The 21,024-nt window shown below is 39.4% G+C and overlaps 1 protein-coding gene across 2 annotated transcripts in view; it reads right to left on the reverse strand.

The window, feature by feature from the left end:
* Nucleotides 1-21,024, reverse strand: part of LOC120558615 — a 411,267-nt gene that overhangs the window by 231,616 nt on the left and 158,627 nt on the right. The gene's annotated exons all lie outside the window — the stretch shown is intronic.

A 21,024-nucleotide genomic window follows, 5' to 3' on the forward strand; every position in this document is an offset into this window, starting at 1 on the left:
GCAGTGTTGTTGATTTGTATATTGTTGAAAACTTAAAACAATTGAAAAGAATTGTGAAATATTCGGCCTCATGTTATACGAGCAGAACTAAACTATGTTTTGGGGAAATATTAGATTCCTGACCACTTTTACAGTCTATAGGCCTTAGGTTAGGAGAGATGCGCTATAGCACAGCCAGGTATGGGGGTAATGGAGAGTCCAAAGCGCTCTTCTTTTGGGCAGAACCAAGGAGAGCGATCGCGGATAGGTCCGTCCTTTGCACCGAAACTTTTTACAATGCAACAACATATAAATAGCATCAAGCTATTACAATCTTTATTATGTAAGCACATATAATATATATAATATAACAGTATATTAGCCAGTCATTTGTATTAGGTTAGACAGGGATTTGATAACGTTTTTAACTTAAGGCCCACCCACAATTGGTCTGGCCCATCCAAAACTGGAATACTGGCGCCGTGCCTGTTGTATACTAACCATAATGTATCACAATTTACACATACCTCTCTGAAATCGCAATTGGCTCCCATTACAATGTACAGAGCGTACTGTAAGCCAAGAGATACTGGTTAATATAATGTCATGCATATTACCCCAGGATACGTTTTTTCAATAGAAATTAATGTTTTGAATGTAGCAAGCAAACATTTTACAGATAACAGCAATGCTATAACATACTAAATAGGTCTTACCATCAAAACACACACGCCACAGTTGTTGGAGAAGCGTTGATTTGTTAGGCCCTGAGGTGTGAACAAGGTATTTTAATAAAAGAATGGCAAGAAAATATTAAAATGTAAGCAAATGCTATTAAGTACTATCTCACCCGGACATCATTCACACCAAGCTTCCTCCAGGGGCCAGGAGATAGGCTGTGAGCAATGTGTTTGTACAAATAGTAAGCAGAAGTAAATAAAAGTAACTAAACTACAATCATCTTTTGATTGAAAAGCATGCATGAATGCTTGGAACAAAGCTTGAAAAGAATAAGGAAGAGGTGGGAACTTCAAATAAAAAAATTTCATAACGGGCTTAAACAGAAATGCCCCACTGAAATAAGATATATAGTTATTTTTCCATCTGTTTAAGGAATCAAAATAGTTGGAATATGGAATTGAATATTTTAGATCAAATAAAAACAGAACCATTGATTAAAAAAAACAAAAGGACAAGTGGTTAAAACAGAACTACCACTGTCCAGATAGGATGATGTGAGGTGCCCTAAAAACCCGAATAGACGGGTTCTACTCTCATCTCTCCAACCGCTGCCACAGAGGGAATCTAGAAAGAAAATCTCCCTAGCCTGTGGCCTCAGTATCTGTTAAATGTTGAAATTCAAATATTTTTGCCTGAAGAAGACCCAGCTGGGTCGAAACGTTGCATTTTTATATTAAATATGGGGGTTTAAAGCAGTGTTGCGGACATTATATTATTTTCGTTTTCATTTGTCCTGCACCTGCCAGAAGGTGGGATGTGCACACAGTTACTTTTATAGAAATTCAAATATAACCAGATACATTGAGTTGTGGAATGTTCCTGAAATCCCAACAGAGCTGACATGCATTTAATTATAGCAAAATATTAAAATCAGCAATGAGCAACTTTGTTGTGTAAGGAAAGTAGAAGAAAATATAAAAGGTATTTACACAGAGTATCCAATGTCCAGGTACGAACACTGGGAGAAGAATCCACTGTAGACTGGTTGCATTGTCCTGTAAAGAGACATCAATAGCTTAATATGAAATGCTCAAACTTCATTCAATAAAGCAAAACCTTTAAACAAATTACCGGCAGGTGATCCATGGGGTTACTCGATGATGGTGAGAACCAAGAGGAAATGACATAGCTGTCTGCAGCAAACACACTCTCTACTCTCTGTAACAGAGATAGTTTGCTAAATCTCTTACTGTAAAAATGTACCTTCTCAATCACTTTGACGCAACAGTTCAGGATCTAATAGAACACATAAACACAAATTATTGAAAGATTTAGAAAAATATTACATAAACCATATCAGCACAGCAGTCTCTATGCCTACCGTTCCCTCCATGTCCCGCTGCAAACCCAGAATCCAAAAGTCAAAGCGCGTCAGGATGATGTTATTCACCATTGCAAGGTGCTGAGTGTGACTTTTGGTCTCATCCAAGACATGAGACAGCTAGTGGAAGAAAACAAAAGTATTTTTACATGTATGATTATAATAACCACAGTGGCACAACGGCTGTCTTGGAGTTCCTGTCCCCAGCATGCTGATAACTTGTGGAGACTAGTGAAGTCTCCATGAGGTCTCTGCTCACTGTCATCATTTACTAGTGTAAAAAGCAACAACAGAAAAATAAAATTAAGTGTGAACTGTCACATTTCTCCTTTGAATGATATGTAAAATAGAGCAATGACTCACACTCTTGAGACTCATCTTGTTCTTTACCAGATGACCCTGCTGACATTGCAGCTGATGGAGAGTGAGCTATAGGGAAAAATGCTATACATTATTGTCTAAAGTAGATGAAGACAACAAATGTGCATAAATATTCAATAGTATACCTTAGACTACCCTTCCATTGCTGTCACACTGCATTGCAACATCTGGAGGAACAATCTTGCTGTACTGATGTTTATTTTTTTGGTTCCTTGCAATGTTGTAATGATGGAGAATGTTTCGTTGTAGAAATATGTGCGTTGATGGGGTTGTCAGATTCAAAAAGTAATTGTTCTTTCTCATCCCTGAAAACAGCTGCTCCGCACACTGGCTGTTAATAAGACCAGCAAGTTCAGGCACAAGCTCCAGCTTTCGCAGAACCTCACTCTGGTCTTTGCTGTTTCCCTGGTGGAACACATCATTCAAAGCAAAATGCTGTGAGGACCCAGTGAGAGGGTGACCATCTTTGTCAGCTGGCATCTTTGGAAATGTCAACCAAGGCATGTTGACATGAACCTTTCTCTCTGAGGCCTGCTTAACATTCTCTGGGGTGGGATCCAGTAACCTTCCTTGAAAAGGGGCAAAGATTCCTGGCTGCCTGCGGTTGGCATGCAGTGCCAGCCCCCTGGCATAATCCTACACTGACACATTGGGAAAGTGTTTCCAGGACAGCAACATATCCACAAAGTCACGTGAACTCTCTGCTCTAAGGTTGAATTTGACTAAATACACAACCCCACATGGGCAAGTGATAACTGGCCAACCACCTGTGAAACAGAAAAAAACAGTAATAACTGACATTTGGAGCATGTATAGCTAGCCTACTACATAATGATACTATAATTTCTTTAACACAACGACGTATAACAAAGTGGAATTATCTTCAACATTCCATATCATTTCACTTACCAGAGGCTCTCCACACTTTCTCAAACACCTTGTTGTAGGTGACTCTATTAGACATTTTCTCAAACAGTCTCATGACAAGATCCACCTTTGACCCTTTGTCGTCCAAGCCACACTATTTGCACAGTGCCCTGACCTCCTGTACCTGTTGTGAAATTGATATTGTTAATATAGCAGACATTTGTGTCTAGCAGACATCATAATTATCAGGTGGACTTGGGATTTCACTCACTGTTAAAACAATAGTTTGTTATTCATAGTTCAATTACAAAAAAACAAAAACACTCTGAACATGACAGTTGATGCAGCGTTATTCAAGGGCATATGATGTTACACACTTCAGAGAGAGATGAGGTGCTATACAAACAATGAAGCTAAAATATGTGAAATAATACCTTATTAAACTCACGTGGCATATTAAAAACGCCTTTTTGTGGAGGTCCATTACAACAACCGCTGGGCTGTATCCACATGACACACAACTATATGTGTAGTCATGGTTGGTAAGGGCCTCAAAGTGAAGGTATGCCTGCAGAACTCTTTCCTTGTTTGGAAAGGACACCTTCTCTGTTGTCTCTATGATTTCGATTACTTTACTGATAGCAGTATGGGTCTGAAAAATTATGAGAAAAAGGAGCATTCCAAGGTTACAACAGTTCGAAATAAAAGTAATGTATTTTGTTACAGTTGCATCTTCAATTGTCATTTATTTTACAGTAATTATCTGTAATGAATACATTATAATAAAGGACAAACAGGGCAGCATGCTACGGAAACCCTGAAGGAAGATTTGGAGAATGCAAAATGTATGTACGCTATACTGAAGAGGGGGAGAAAAAAAATTAAAAAATCGATTTTTTGAAAATATGAATCGATTTGACCTACCAACTCGATTTTTAAATCAAATCGATTTTTTTCCCAGCCCTAATGGAACCTTAAGTAATCCACTGTTCAGGTCAATTTGGAGCGGGAAGAGTATCCGCCGAGGGTCTCTCGTCATCCGATATGGTGGGGAAAGAGACGCGGGGGGTGCCGGCTTCACTGGATGCTGAGCAGGGGCTCCGGTCGAGCATGGCCATAAATGACTCCGCATCCGCTACCCTTTCGAAAAGGTGCAGCGAGCCGTTGTGTCTAACCTTCAGGGTTGCTGGATATCTCCGGAACGTGTCCCTGAGACCCATGCTGCAGTAAACCGGATTTCCCACTACCCTAATCTCGTCCTCCGGGGTCCCAGAGACTCGGGCTGCAGTCGAACGCATTTCCCGCTACACTCTGCTAGGCAGATGAACGTGGGACCTCCAGGCATCTGGAAATTGCACCTAAGGATGAGCCACACTTGTGGAGGTCCACAATTCTTTTCCTGATGTCTTTGTTGATTTCTCTTGATTTTAACTCAAATGGAATCAATTAACCTATCAGAAGCTTCTTAAGCTCAGAATTGAATCATCTGGAGTTTTCTTTTAGTTTAAAGACACAATAAACTTAGTGTATGTATACTTCTGACTTTGATGAAAGTGATAAAAAAAATACATAACAATTCTCCCTCGCTCGATTCTGACATTTAGCAAAAATATGTTAATATGTATTGATCTAAAACAGAAAAAGTTTACTCTGATTTAATGTATGACAGTAAAGAACATAAGTGTTTTTTTCTGAAGTGTATGTAAATATCTGGTTTCAACTGTATAACAGTAAGATGCATGCACAAAGAAGCCAGCTCAATGTGGTAGCTATACTCAGCATCAGCCTTCCTCAGCCAAGCCAATACAGTGTGGTAGGTGTGGCAAAACCACAAAACACTCATGGACTGAGTGTCCAGCAAAAGATGTTGAATGTAGGAAATGCCATAAGAAGGGACATTTTGCGGCTGTGTGCAGGTCAGTCCAAAAGCTGGAGTAGAAGAGGATGAGGCGGCAGCCTACTTAGGAACTGTTCACCATCCACAAGCATCTTCGTGGAATGAAACACTTTCTGTAAATGGTGTCTGTAAAGCTTGCTTTAAATTGGACACAGATGCCTCAGTGACCACTATTCCAGAGTCAGAATACACACTGGATAGAAATGGCAGACCCTCAGCCACTCGCAGACCATTACTGGGACCTGCCAGCCAATTTCTGAATGTCAAAGGAAAGGTGGATGCTGTTATTCAGAGAGGGGACAGGAAGATAGAGGAGGAGGTTTTCATTGTGAAGGATCTGACCACGCCCTTGTTAGGCTTTCCAGCGATTCTAAGACTGCACATGATCCCTCAGCTCCATAGCATAGATGATGCTGAAACACACTTCCGCTCAACCTACTCAGATGTATTCTCAGGTTTAGGTAAACTTGAAGGAGAATACAAAGTTAAGCTTAAAGAAACTGCAACACCATATGCCCTCTCTGCACCACGTTGTGTGGCCATTCCACTCCGGTCAAAAGTCAAGGAGCTAGACCGGATGGAGAAGATGGGAGTTATAGACCGTGTTGAAGAACCAACTGAATGGTGTGCGGGCATGGTTCCTATTATAAAAAGAAAATACGCATTTTGTGGACCTAACCCATCTCACTGAGAGTGTCATCATAGAGAGACATATTTTGCCTGCAGTGGATGAGACACTGGCCAAGCTAGAAGGAGCCAAAGTCTTCACAAAACTTGATGCAACATCAGGCTTCTGGCAGGTACCACTCCATAAAGACTCAATGCTCTTGACCAGCTTCATCACACCAGAAGGCAGATACTGCTTCAAGAGGCTCCCTTTTGGGATCTCATCTGCTCCTGAGCATTTTAAGAAAAGGATCTAACAGCTCATTGACGGCTTAGACGGAGTTCTGTGCCACGCTGATGATATCCTTGTCACAGGAAGAGACCGGCCAGAACACGACGACTGCACAGAGTACTACAGAAATTCAGAGAGGCAGGGCTCACTCTGTTTGCACTGACCGAAATGTGTTTTCTGGGCCACGTCATCAACTCACAAGGCATCAGAGCAGATCCGGGTAAAATCAAGGCGATCCTAGACATGCCGGAGCCCAAAGATGTTGCAGAGATACGGCGTTTCATGGGCATGGTGAACAATGTAAGCAAATTCTCACCACGCCTACCTGAGCTGACAAAGCCCCCAGTTGTGGGTCCAGCTTCCACTCCACGTTCCTATGAGGTGGAGACCCCGGATGGCGGACGACTGCGGCGCAACCGCTCACACCTGAGGGAGGTACCGGTACCTCTGGCACCAACTGACATGAGACTGACTAGGTCAGGAAGGCTGTCTAAGGCTCCTGAAAGACTGGACCTTTAATACACTGAACATGCGCATACATTAAACAAGACGAGAAACATGTAAACGTTTGTTAAATGAAAATTCCTAATTTCCTGGTTGAAAAGTAAAAAGGGTCTTCCTTAGTTTCACAGTTTAACAGTTCATCTAAAAGGGGGAGATGTAATGGCTGGTTATGACCACCTGGCGGTGCTCTAGGACGGCGCTCTACAGACACGGATATGCTGGTATGAGAAAAGAAGAAGAGGGAATAAAGTGTTGTCGAATTGTATCCTGACAGTTGTTTCCTTGAGTATAAAGTACAGAGGAACAATACTGATGCTGCGTTCATGCCACCTCGGAATAACAGGCACCGCCCCCCTGGTTACGTTGTTTTTCCGACAGGCAGCGTTCACATGGTTGGGATGCGTGTTCTTCTTCTGTTATATTGGCGTTTGGCATAACAACTTGTTGCATGACCACAATAACAGAAGATTTTCTGCTGTTTTCTTATGCGAACATCCAAACAGCACATCGTCAGGTGTTTGTTTGTGTTATCTGCAGGACAACCAACGGGAAAAGACACGGATAATGTGTTTGTTTTTTATACATAGGCCTATTTATGAATACTTTTAAACATGTTATGTCTGTGTATGTTTCTTGGCAGAGGCATTTGTCCACAATAAACAGTTTATTATCATTGAAATATGTTCATTTAACCAAAGTCGCCTCCATCAAACATCAAACACATCACCACCTGAGGCCTGTACTACGAAGCAGGATTTGGCGTTAACGAGCTAACTTAACCCCATAACATAACCCCGTTAACATGGGTATTTTTATGAAATATAGCCTATATATTTTAATGGGAGGGAATTACATATCGGCTTCTTGAGCCGTGTGTCGCCAATGCGCACATCGGTTTGAATTATGTTTTTATATTTTTTATTTGCTGTCACGGTCGCTTACTGCCAGGGTTGCAACTGAAATAATAGTCTAAAGCAACGACAGTTTATGGAAAGCACAAGTGTAATTATGGTCAGATCTTGGTCCTGACTGATGAGGAAGTGATATTAATAAGCGTTGTGATTTAAACATCTACAGCGTCGGCTATTTATTTATTTTTTTGCCAGCTTTCCTTCCTGTTTTAGGAAGCAGCGACTGTATTGCGTTTTCCCTGTCAAACCGTGTCTGTGTTCTTCATATTTATGGAGAATTATAATTTGCTCTTCTTATATAGCATGCAGCTCTGGTAGATGTTTGCGATTGGTCGTGGTGCGCAAACACCGCCTCTTTTATGTGAACGCGCGCGCCGCTGGATTGGGAAACCCTGAGTTGACTGAACTAGTTGATAACCAGCGTCGTAGTACAGGTTATGATGGACCGCGGTTGTTAGGTTAGGTGAAGCCGGATTACTGAAAGAAATCCAGGACATGTTGATCTTGCTTCGTAGTCCAGGCCTCTGGGGAACTCGGTTATCTAAATCCAGCCCGAGTTTCCCACCTCTGATTCCCACAGGACGTTACGTAACTGGTGACGTTTTCACTCGGAAAAACGTTTTTCCGATGTCCATGAACGCACGGACACACCAAGGGCCAGACATGTAGAGTTTATTGACATGCTTTTGTTACTGCGTCATTTTTAAAACTTTTTTTTTTTTTACCTTTTTGTGGTTTTCTCAAGACATTTGTCATCTTTTTGTAACTTTGTTGCTTTTTCCGTCATTTTTGTACGCTTTTTGTCGCATTTTTGTTGACATGAAACCCTACAAAAGTCATCAACAGAGTTCCTTAGCCATCATAGAATTTAGCAAATCAAGCAAAACAATGATAGAACAACGCTTGTGCATTTCCTTTATTTCATCTTTATCAGGCAAAACATTGGCTTGGTGGCCAATTAAGTTCTAAAAGAAAAAACTGCATTAAAACAAAGTAGTCTTCAGAAAGTTAAATGAGGCAAAGTTTGTGTGAATGTTACAGTATGGTGTCTTAATGAGCAGTCAGGTCCCGTGAGATTTAATTTGCCTCTCTGTGAATAATGTTTTGCAGCCCATTAGTGGCTCCTAAAGGTGGTGTGCTGAACCCCTCTGGACAGGAAGTTTGTTCACACCTGCATGGGTTAGTCAGATGATGACATCTCGGCCAATGAGGTGTCACTGCCAGCCGAGGTGTGAAGAAAAACAAGCCTCAGCATCAACTCATTAACATATGATGTAATTGTTACTGAACAGTGATGTGTTTTCAGATGTTATTGATAATGTCCCAGGAAACCGTTTCTCCTTTCGATGGAAACATTTCACAACTACAGCTTTGACCTCATGTCTCTATGTTTGGTCAAAGCATCATCTCTGTGATTTGTGTCCATGTTGTTGCTAACAGAACGTACAGGCCTGCTGGGCTCCTGTTTCACAGAGAAAGAAGATGCCCCTGAACAGCCCCACTTTCCCGTCAAGTAGAGAAAACCATCAGCTGTTGTTTTTCAGATACAACTGTCAGCACAAAAGATCATGTTCTCTTTCAGCTCAGGGAGAAAAGTATTGTTTTTCAGTTTAGTGCCATTCATGTTTGATCCCTGTATCACATTTGTTGTCTCTATGACACAAATATTTAAAGCACTATACATTTCAATTTCAGTTACATTTAACTTATTTTAGACATAATATGTGAATGCGATGGGTTGCCATTTAAAATAATTTTTATTAGTAAAATGATCACATTTAATGTCATTTATTCAATTGTACATAGCATTGTGATTTTTTGTCAAGTTGCATGAAATATAATAAAGAAGACATATTTATAATGTAACGCCGTTGAGCTACAAAGCTACATGGGGAGAGAATGTGTCTACCGTGTCTCTAAGAACACAGGTCACCAGGGGTTGCAAGCCTGCAGGGCATTCATCAGTTAAACAGACAGAACCAGATACTCTTACTGGCCGTTTTCCAATCATCCCTAATTCTCACTAAGTGATAGGCATTTCAGAGCTATGAAGCTGCATTTAGACAACATTGTGTGAAAAAACACAGCCCTTTCATTCATTTAAATATAATAGGGCCACTCTGTTGAGGCAGCAGGGCTTTGTTAAATAAAAAAATTCAGTGGTACAACTTTTGTTGGCAGGTAATGTGACATCATCCAGAAAGGTGTTGCGTCTGTAAATAGGGTCAGGAAAGGAGGAATTAATTAAAGTCAGAGAGAAACTAGGGCTAGGGTTAAATATGATGGAAACGTATTTGATTGTTTAGGTGTTTTGTCAGCCTTCCTACTCCTGGGAGTCTGAGTGTGATTGTTCAACCCAATCTCACGTCAGTTTGTGATGCCATTATGAAATTAAATCTATTAGAACGTGATACCATCACGTTATTGTGAAGATTTACGTGTTGGAGTCATGTTTTTTAAACTAAACTAAACTACAGCACGAATCTTTCTGCCAGTCGGGCTGCAGCAGAGAAGCTGGATACAGCTTTGATATTATTGGTATTTTAAGCCCAATAACTGCTGTTTTAATCAACATTTATTCACCAGATCTTATCACTGTTTATATGTATTTCTTTTAATGTTATTATTTTGGTCTATTTCGGCCAGTGAAGCTGGATTGCTTTGTTGTTTATTGATATTTTTAAAACTATAACGCTACATCTATCAACATTTATTTAGCTGTTATCATGGTATGCATTTCTTTATTTTAATAATATTATTTCGGTCTTATTACTGGTAAATATTACAGTAAATAAGACATAACAGTAGGCTACGATATGAGCCGAGCTGGCGCATTCACAGGCGATGTCCCACGATGCAATGCGGGCATTCATTCACAGAATCAGACAGCGATCAGCGAGTCTATATCGCTTCAATGTACGTTAGGGATCACGTAGAGCGTTGTTATAGCAACTACAACAACGACGGGGTGATCAGGACCCCGACGCCAATCTTCTTCCAGCGGATTGGTTGATAGCTCTCCTCCAGAGTGAACAGAACTGCGTCCATGGCAACGGTGTGTTATACTTAGCAACGGTCTGTTATCAAGAAAATAACAGACCGCATTCATTCAATACAACCCCAACAGGGTGATCAGGGGAGTTGTAGTTTTAAAGTATATTGGTATATTTCTCATAATTAGAAGTTGGCAGTGTATAATTTTGGATACACCCTGTGGTTTTGGGGGATGGGGAACATACTGGTGTCATCAGATTTTAAAAATGTAATTGCTAAATAGGTGAAAATAGCTTATTACCATATTTGACAGTGCTTACAGTGGGTAAACTTTGGTGACCATATAGCTACATGAAAGCTAAGGTCCAGAGCTTTATATAACAGCTGGTCTTATGTGTGTAGTACCTTCTATAACAGCTGGTCCTATGTGTGTAGTACCTTCTATAACAGCTGGTCCTATGTGTGTAGTACCTTCTATAACAGCTGGTCCTATGTGTGTAAAATCTTCTATAACAGCTGGTCCTATGTGTGTAGTAGCTGTTTGGTCCTATGTGTGTAGTACATTCTATAACAGCTGGTCCTATGTGTGTAGTACCTTCTATAACAGCTGGTCCTATGTGTGTAGTACCTTCTATAACAGCTGGTCCTATGTGTGTAGTACCTTCTATAACAGCTGGTCCTATGTGTGTAGTACCTTCTATAACAGCTGGTCCTATGTGTGTAGTACCTTCTATAACAGCTGGTCCTGTGTGTAGTACCTTCTATAACAGCTGGTCCTATGTGTGTAGTACCTTCTATAACAGCTGGTCCTATGTGTGTAGTACCTTCTATAACAGCTGGTCCTATGTGTGTAGTACCTTCTATAACAGCTGGTCCTGTGTGTAGTACCTTCTATAACAGCTGGTCCTATGTGTATAGTACCTTCTATAACAGCTGGTCCTATGTGTATAGTACCTTCTATAACAGCTGGTCCTATGTGTGTAGTACCTTCTATAACAGCTGGTCCTATGTGTAGTAGTACCTTCTATAACAGCTGGTCCTGTGTGTAGTACCTTCTATAACAGCTGGTCCTATGTGTGTAGTACCTTCTATAACAGCTGGTTTTTTTTTTTTTTTTTTTTTTTTATAAAATGGGGTTTTTTTTGTTGTATTTTTTAAAAAAAAGGGGTTGTGTGTGTAGTACCTTCTATAACAGCTGGTCCTATGTGTGTAGTACCTTCTATAACAGCTGGTCCTATGTGTGTAGTACCTTCTATAACAGCTGGTCCTATGTGTGTAGTACCTTCTATAACAGCTGGTCCTATGTGTGTAGCACCTTCTGTTGCTAAATGACAAGCCTTCAAACACGTACTGGGTTCAAGGTTCAGAAGTCAATATTTCAAAGCAGGAGTGGTGCATCCTCACCAGACTGACATATGTTACTCTCCAAGTTGAGACCTTTCCAACGATGTGTTTGGTATAGTCCTATGACAACGTTTTAATTTTTACACATCATGGAGACCACTTAGCAGGAGATACTTTATTGTCCCCAGAGGGATATTTGCTTTGAGCTCAAATGCTTCACAAATAACACTTGACATATTGTTTTATCATACAGCTGACATATACTTATAATAAAAAACAACATAAACAAAGTGATATGTAGTCAGACTGAAGCACATCACACAGCAACAATCTATTGCTCATCTTTCACAAACAGTGACAAGAGCAACCTACACACAACCCTATATGCATCATATCATGAAGCTATTGCACAAAACCTGCAACCTCAAGCAACATTATTTGTTTTAATTGAGGTAGGTCCAAATTAGGCCTATAGTTTAGAAATGTTAAGTTCACCCATATCTTCTGCCAGAGGATAAGAGCTCATACTTGGCATGGAGAATAAAGATAGAGCAGACCATATTCTGTGTGCTTGCCTGGAGAGACTGGTTTCTATTCCTCTACACAACCTTCATGACAGTCATATTAATATGCTCTGTAATGCAGCCTTGTATAACATAAACCCTTTGATTCACTGTGAGTGTCTGCGCTAAATGATAACACACACTTTGAACACGGGCCTTCCAGCCAAAGGTGTTGTCCATATGAACACCATTGGGCCTACAGGAGCAGAGCCGATGGATTGGTTCATCGTTTATGACCTCTGATATCCTCTGACCCATGTCATGACGCTTTCCTCAGCTTGTAAAATGGTTGAATGAGATGTGTTTTGTCTGCGTGCAGTATATAGGCTGAGGTAGAAGTGTGCCAAAAATGCCAAAACACATGTTGTATATGTACACATACCCATACAAATCTATATACATCTTACTCTGTGAACAAAAACCTCGGCAACAATCTGCTTATCCTTTTAATTTCCTGAAAATGCTTCCTAAAACTAGTCCCTTCTTAATTTTGAAAAGGTAGTCTCAGTAAAGGCTACAAAGGTTAGGATGGCTACAAGCTGTAACCATGGTGAGTGATATGAGGATCATCTTCTGAATATAATAATTAATATGTTAGGCCTACCATAAATCAACATTTCAAAAAAGTCATTTATTTAAAACAACTAATAATGCAGTGTGATTTTAAATCAAACTAAGTCCCACACATACATATACTCATGTTTTTAGTCTTTGCTATTAATATTCATCAACTGCAAAATTAGCAAATTGCGTTTTTACATAACTATGCATGGAAAATAAAATAAAAAATGCTTCTCTTTGTACATAGTTTATTGTTTTTCACAACACTACAAGCAGAGATGGCAAAAGTACTCACTTCCCATACTTAAGTAGAAGTACAAATACTTGTGTTAAAAAATACTCAGTAGAAGTACTGATTTAACTTCTTTACTTAAGTAAAAGTAACAAAGTACAGGCTTTGAAATGTACTTAAAGTATAAAAGTAAAAGTAGCCTTGCCAATGACAACCACTTTTTATGCAAAGCTACCTGGAGCACACACGTTACTAGAGTGCAAGATGAGAAACTTCAGTGGACATAAAAACCAGGCTCTTTATATGCCATTGTCTACATTTTAAATGGATGTCTGCCAAACATCACATATATGATTATTGTGACAGAGACTGGGACTCCAGCTTAATAAGATTCTGACTGAGTAGCAAGATATGGATTCAATTGTGATTCTGTGAGAATTCACAGATTCAGTTTCTCTTTTTTAATCGTCCCTTTAACATTTAAAGGAATCTACATGTGTGTGCTCAAATATAGAAAGAAAATAAAGGATACAATATGAATTACTAAACATAGATTAATTAAGAAGTTCCCCATACTTTTAGAGTTACGCAGCACATTGGCCAGGAGTCATACTTGATGCCTCCTAGCCTATCTCAAACATCTCTCTCAGATAAGGCCAGGGATGATTGGGAATGTCTTGCTGCTTGTCTGCCTAATCTCTGGGATCTCTGTTTTCTTCATTTTCAATCATGTCGCCGTCCATACTACTAGTGCTAACGTTACCACCATCATGCTGCAATTATTTGCCGCAAATTAATGCAGAATGCGGCCAAATCTGTCGAGTCGTCTTGTAGTGGTGCGTTACATGCAACGTAGCCTACAGTATATTCCCATCCAATTAGATTGAATTCGGTATTGATGACGCAAAAAATAATAACCGTAACTCCAGTGAAATGATTTGAAACTTGTTAGTGAGGACTAGATTAGGACCGTATTTAAAGCTGATGCTGGTTTCAAACTTCGCCCCAGGTGTGTCTGTAAAACACGGACAGAGACAACTTCTTTCTTTTGATGCTTTACAAGCAACGTGAAACCTAGCTAACAGGTGAAGAACACAAACAACTAAATCACTAGCTAACCTACTTTAACTGTGCAAGAACGACAGACCAATAATACAACAGGCTTAAATGAAATGACAACATAAATTATACGACTTACAGTTCTCAAGGGCCGCACACACACCATCTCAACTGATTATCCTCCGGACAGCAGTCTCTCTTTCTTTTTCTCACTTTTTTCTGTGAAGTGCGTGTCCGCGCTATTCTCCGACTATTACGACTTCTTGTACAAAACTAAAGTAACGAGCGCAATTTTTAAAATGTAAGGAGTAGAAAGTACCGATATTCGTGTTAAAATGTAAGTAGTAAAAGTAAAAGGTCGTAAAGTAAAGTAGAAATATCCGAAAAATCTACTTAAATACAGTAACGAAGTATTTGTACCCGTTAATTCCCATCTGCAAATTAGTCAAACAAGCCATTAGGCTGTATTTCTAAACACTCAACTGTAGGTTTTTATATAGTATATATAAGGTAAATCAAAGTGCTAAGCATAAAACATTATTTTTTCATTATTAGTATTTTTGTGTGTAAAATCTACGCATTACCACGATGCAACATTAGGTTCGGTTCGAGATGAGCCAGATCTGCGCAGAATCGCCCAACGGTGATCACCTCCCATTGCATGCTGGGTAGATTTGTGTCCGACTTGATCCTGACTTGCTCTGACATCTGATGCACGGCGGGGCAACGATAATCTCAACGAGACCAAAAGGCCGCAGTTCTGAGACGAAGGCAGCGCAGTTGCTTTTCACCAACTGCAAGGGCCAGTGTCAGTATACCGATCCATTCCAACTGCACGATCCGTTCAGCCCAAGAGCAAAAACGTTTGCGCATGCGCTGTTATGCGAGGTTTACGACACTTCCTGATCTGTTCCACGCTTCCAGTCAACAGCCTCCACAGGCAAGATAACGTTAGTTTAGCTAACAGCTAATTCGAGACCCTCAAAATAAAACTTGAAAATAAATGTTAACATATATAACAGCTGTTAGGTCAGTTCTACTTTACTTGTACTCATTTAAAATACTGTAACGTCCCTCAATAAGCAGCCGGTGAGAAGTATAGCCAATTTACTGTCAGTTTTATTATTGACCTGAATACAGGCTACTGTGGGCCGTAGCCAACGCCAAAAAACAAGAACAGTTAAGCAAACTCACGTTACCAGACCTTCCCCTAGCTCACACACTACTTCCTTTCTCTTCCTCCAGGACACAACAACAGCCACACCCCCCTTAGCTCTCAGCCAACTACAGGTGTACGATCTCCCGCGGCTCACTCTCATAGGTAAATGACCTGTAGAAGGTTCACAACATCTAAACTCACATTTACTTCACTGACGGAAATCTCAGTGTTTAACTCAACATCTCTAATCTGTATCTGAACAGTGATACTCTTTAACATTTGACATTAACATTTAACATTAATCTGAAGGATTAACACAGTCCATTACAATACAATCACTCAATACTTGTCTTTATTGTTATTAGCTACTGTAAAGTCTTAATTTAGCTGTAGCCTGCTTTTCCCATTATGTTTGACTTAACGTTATTTTAGACTGAATCTAGCTGTTGGCTAGCGGTTAGCCAAATTAGCTGTTAGCTAAACTAATGTTAGCTTTCCGGTGGAAACTAGCCAGGCTAGCGTGGAACATATCGACACATTTGAAATCCTTAAAAAACATTAAACTTAGTAAAATCAAAATCAATGTATTTCTGTATAACCAGATTAGACTTGAGTTAGTGCTATAGAGGAGGGAGCTGCTGTTCTCAACATTAACCAGCAGGGGGGGTCATCACTGCATCTAAAACCAGAGCTGCTGTCCCAACACCTTTCTCATTAGTACAGTGAAATAACTATAATTACATTATGCCACAGAGAAGTTACACAGAAGATGATTACTATTAAAGATATTCTAACAGAAAATAGAAATCAGAAAACAGAAACATTTCTTTTACCCTCGTGTTTTCCTCTCTGCTCCGGTTTGCTTGTTTATAAAGCTCAGAAAAGTTTAATTTATAACCAAAGTCTGTGTTACACCTTTAGCCAAATTCATTCCAACTAGTTTTACACTTTGGTTTGCATTCATGGTCAATAGACGCCATTAACATAGATCTGATGTCTAAATAAAGGAGAAATTATGAGTTGTTTTGGATTATAACAGAATGGTATATGTCAAATATTAGCCAGGATATCCTCAGGTCAAAATAAACTGATGTCATTTAATTAACAAACATTAAACAGAGAGCAAAGCTATTTTACTTAGAATCTTTTAGAAAATGGGTTCAAATTTGACCCGAGGTCAACATGAGGGTTAAATATTACAAAAAAAAGCAACAACATAAAAGATAATCATCACTAGTAATCAGATTATAGCTCAATATAACATTTCTCAACAGTAGGTTGAGTTAGAAATGTGACCGTAGAAGATCATCTCTACGGCTCGGCTGATGAATCTGACAGATGGATAGAGGTAGATAGAGAGATAGATAGAGAGATAGACAGATAGAGAGAGAGATAGACAGATAGAGAGAAAGACGGATAGAGAGAGAGATAGACAGATAGAGAGATAGACAGATAGAGAGAGAGATAGACAGATAGAGAGATAGAGATATAGAGAGAGATAGATAGATAGATAGACAGATAGAGAGATAGATAGATGAGAAGAAATGAAAATGATGTTGTCACATAACCCTTTCCCTGTTTTTATTTTGTATTTCATGTTTTCTGTGTGATGGCTCCTAGAAACATTAATATTGTTTTGTGTTAAAAATAGAAAATGTTTAAATAGATGAATGTAACAGAGTTCCTTTCTCCTGCAAAGAGTTTCATACAATAACTTCTATTAAGATATTAGACTGATGAAGATACTAAAATCTTGAGATATGAAACTCAACAGGTGATGATTATTCACCTGGTGTCCTGGCAGTGGAAGGTCCTCCCCCTCCTGCAGAGAGATTCATACAATGAGGGAAAGTTTGATTTTCATAAAGAAAAACAAAAACAGAACTCCTCTTTATTGTTATTCTGTCTCCTCGGTTACTGCTTTTTGTGTGTCCGTTATTTGAAGCCAGCTGAAGACAGGAAAGGGGGAGAGAGAGGGAAAAGGATCTGATGTTTTTAGGGAAGACTGTTGGCTCCAACCCTGGGCTGAATAAAGATCTTTTGGTTCAGAAGTGGGAAAAGGTCTGAGAGAGTCAGAGGATCACCAAACTCAGTAGGATCCATCCTCTGGGGACCAGGAATGTCTCTAGAACATGACAACCTATCAAATATTTGGTGATATATTAAAGCCGGTTAAAATTCAGATGAAAATAACAAAGAGACGTTTCTTTACCTGGTTTCCTGTTGGTGGGTTAGGGTTCACTTCTCCTGATAGATAGATAGATAGATAGATAGATAGATAGATAGATAGATAGATAGATAGATAGATAGAGAGATAGATAGGTAGATAGATAGATAGATAGATAGATAGATAGATAGATAGATAGATAGATAGATAGATAGATAGATAGATAGATGACAGTTCCATTAAGATATTGGACTGATTAAGATACTAAAATCTAAAAGAAATAACAGAGACATGAAACTCAACAGGTGATGATACTTTACCTGATGTCCCGGGGTTGGAAGACTCAGGTCCCCCCCCCTCCTTCAGAGAGATTCATACAATTAGAAAAAGTTTAATTTTCAGAAACAAAAACAGAACTCCTCTTTATTGTTATTCTGCCTCCTCGGTTACTGCCCCAACAAATATGTTTATATTAAAAGTGATCAATAAATGAAACAGGTTCTTAACATGTGCTCTACTCTAAAACTGTGGAAACTGATGAAGATGAAGATATTGATGGTCAGGTGAGCAGATATGATTATAGATCTGATTAGTCCGTCCCTCCAGGATTTGATGGCCTTTTTTTTAGATTGTTGGGGCCCAAAATGTCTGATTTTGTGTCAGCTTTTGTTAACAATAGTGATGAAAGTTGCTCTGTCTTCTGTATGTTTGTTGTGATGACAATGCAGAAAACATCTTGTCTCATGGAGAATCAAACTTCTCTGGGCTGAGTGGTCCTCGTAACCAAAAAGACTCAGGATGCTGGAAATAGTGGTAAGGTGTTTCAGCTGCTATCACACACACACACACACACACACACACACACACACACACACACACACACACAGAGACACACATATACACACACACACACACACACACACACACACACACACACACACACACACACACACACACACACACACACACACACACACACACACACACACACACACACACACACACACACACAGAGGCCCTGTTTACATGTACATGGTTATTTTTACAACCGGAGACATTTCCCTCCATTTGTTCCCTTCGTTTCCACGCTAACGGAGAATCCTCCTCTGAAACGAGTCTTTCTCAAACCTCCGGCCAGAGTGGAGATTTGGGAGATCTCCGTTTGCATGTAAACTGAGACAAACGGAGGTTTAGGCAGCCGAGAGACAGGAAGAGGAAGTGATTGGTTGCTGTTGTTGCTATTGTCTGGATTCTGATTGGCTGACGTGGGCTTGAGCTTCTCGTTACACCGCCCCCTACAGGTCTGGCGTGCTCTTGGCGGCATTGACGGTATATATACACGGGGACATGTAAACAAACACCTTTCTGAAAACGGAGAGGTTGAAATGTCCGTTTATGAAAATAGCCGGCCACAGTAGTGAGACACACACACACAGACACACACACACACACACAGAGACAGAGACACACACACACACACACACACACACACAGAGACACACACACACACACAGACACACACAGACACACACACACAGACACACACACACACACACAGAGACACACACACACACGCAGACAGACCATTTCAGGTCATATATAAAGTTACAATCCATGTGCATTGCCCATGCCTTAACTTATATTATTTATTATAATTACCATTTTTTGAACATGATTAATGCATTTTGTCTTACAGCTTTTTCAATGCAAAGTCTTTCAGCCCTCTTCTTTTCAGACATTATCATTCAGCTCTTTGAGGTCATGCTTGTTTGTTCTATGCAAAGGAGAAGTATGATAATAATACAAAGTATTTTGTCTTTCAGCCTTTTCATTCTTTGTATTTGAACTTCCCCTTTTGACAGTATTACAGTTTAGATTCCAGCTTTTCTAGAAATGTATTTAAGCTCTTAACTTATTAAGGTAATGCAGTTCAATTTCCATGTTTTTCAGCAGTGCGGTGCAGTGCATTTTCGATTTTTCAACCAATTTCTTTCATATTTCTGCATTTTCATGAATGTTTCTCTACTTATTTTTTTATTTTGCAATTTAAGAAACCTTTTCTTACACATTTAAGAAATTAATCCAGATTAGCTTTAGTAATTTAGCTATTCAGCATTCACACACATGTTCTGCAGGAAATGCATGTTCTAGTTTGTTTCGGCCAGTTGTACCTTGTTTTGTGTACCGTGTGGCTTATGGAGCTAGATTTGTTTCTTTATTACATGCGAGAAAATAAATGATCTGAGAGGGAAAAAAAAGTTTGAGAGCAAAAGTTATCACACTGATAGCAAAAAAGCATTTTATGAGAGAAAAAAAAATATTTGAGAGAAAAAGTTTTCATACCAACAGCAAAAAATAATAATATTTGAGACAAAAAAAAGTTTTGAGAGAAAGTATTTTATCATAGAACATAAAAAAATATAAATTTGAAATTTTTAAAATTATTTCTGAGAAAAGAAAATCTCTCCCAAAATACATTTTTAAACTCTCAAATATATATTTTTTGCTATCAGTGTGAAAACATTTTCTCTCAAAAAAAAAAGGGTTTCTCTCAAAACGTTTTTCTTCTTGCTCTCAAAACCTAAGTCTTTGCTCTCGATGCAATTTCTTGCTCTCGTGTCAGGATTTTGCTCTCGCTGTGAAAATAATGTCATGGGCGGGGCCACGTTCCTATTGGCCAGTCGGGTGAGCACCGTCTTGTCTTGGGAGTCGAACTGAATCATTACACTGGCTGAGCAAGCTCAGCATCACTGAAGATTAAACATTAAATAGGCTAACCCTAAATGTAAGCTAGTTTGACATTACTGATGCGTTTGTCAGATTGACATGGACAAAGAATAGCACTCATATTCATGAATGTGTATTATATTATTAGCATGCTAATTGCTAGAAAAGCTAATCGCTAATTAGCCATCATGCTAGGTAAACTTGCAAACTCACCTGGTTTGTACCATTTTTAAATCAAATGCCAAATGAATATGTTGATTTAGATAGTTTCACTCCTTATTTAGTGAGCTAGTTTCTACCTTTGCCCTTGCTAGCCTCAAAGCACCTGAAGAGTAACTGCTTGTTCATCATATACAACCTCCTGTACAACTTTCAGCTAGTCTGCATGGAAGGTGGCAACCCTATAGCTAGCCAACGTTAGATAGTGATTGATATACAGTTTGAAAGTGTCCCACCTAGTTTTGTGTAAAATAGTCTTTGTATGGTTGTTGCACTACACGTTTAGCTACATTGCATGTGTAGCTTACAAACTCAGCTACACAGGGTTTATTCTAAATATTTTTACCATCTAGCCGAGGTCTAGAGCTGACAAAGTAAATTGCAGATCTAGAACTAAGGCTGAATCTCATTTCTCATCTTACCTCTTCCCCTTCGTCTCAACCCTAGCGCGCCTTTGTCCCGAAACGGTAAGGGCTAGGGAAACTATACCCCTATGAAAT

This window comes from Perca fluviatilis, chromosome 5 (assembly GCF_010015445.1).
Source record: "Perca fluviatilis chromosome 5, GENO_Pfluv_1.0, whole genome shotgun sequence".
Classification (NCBI taxonomy): Eukaryota; Metazoa; Chordata; class Actinopteri; order Perciformes; family Percidae; genus Perca; species Perca fluviatilis.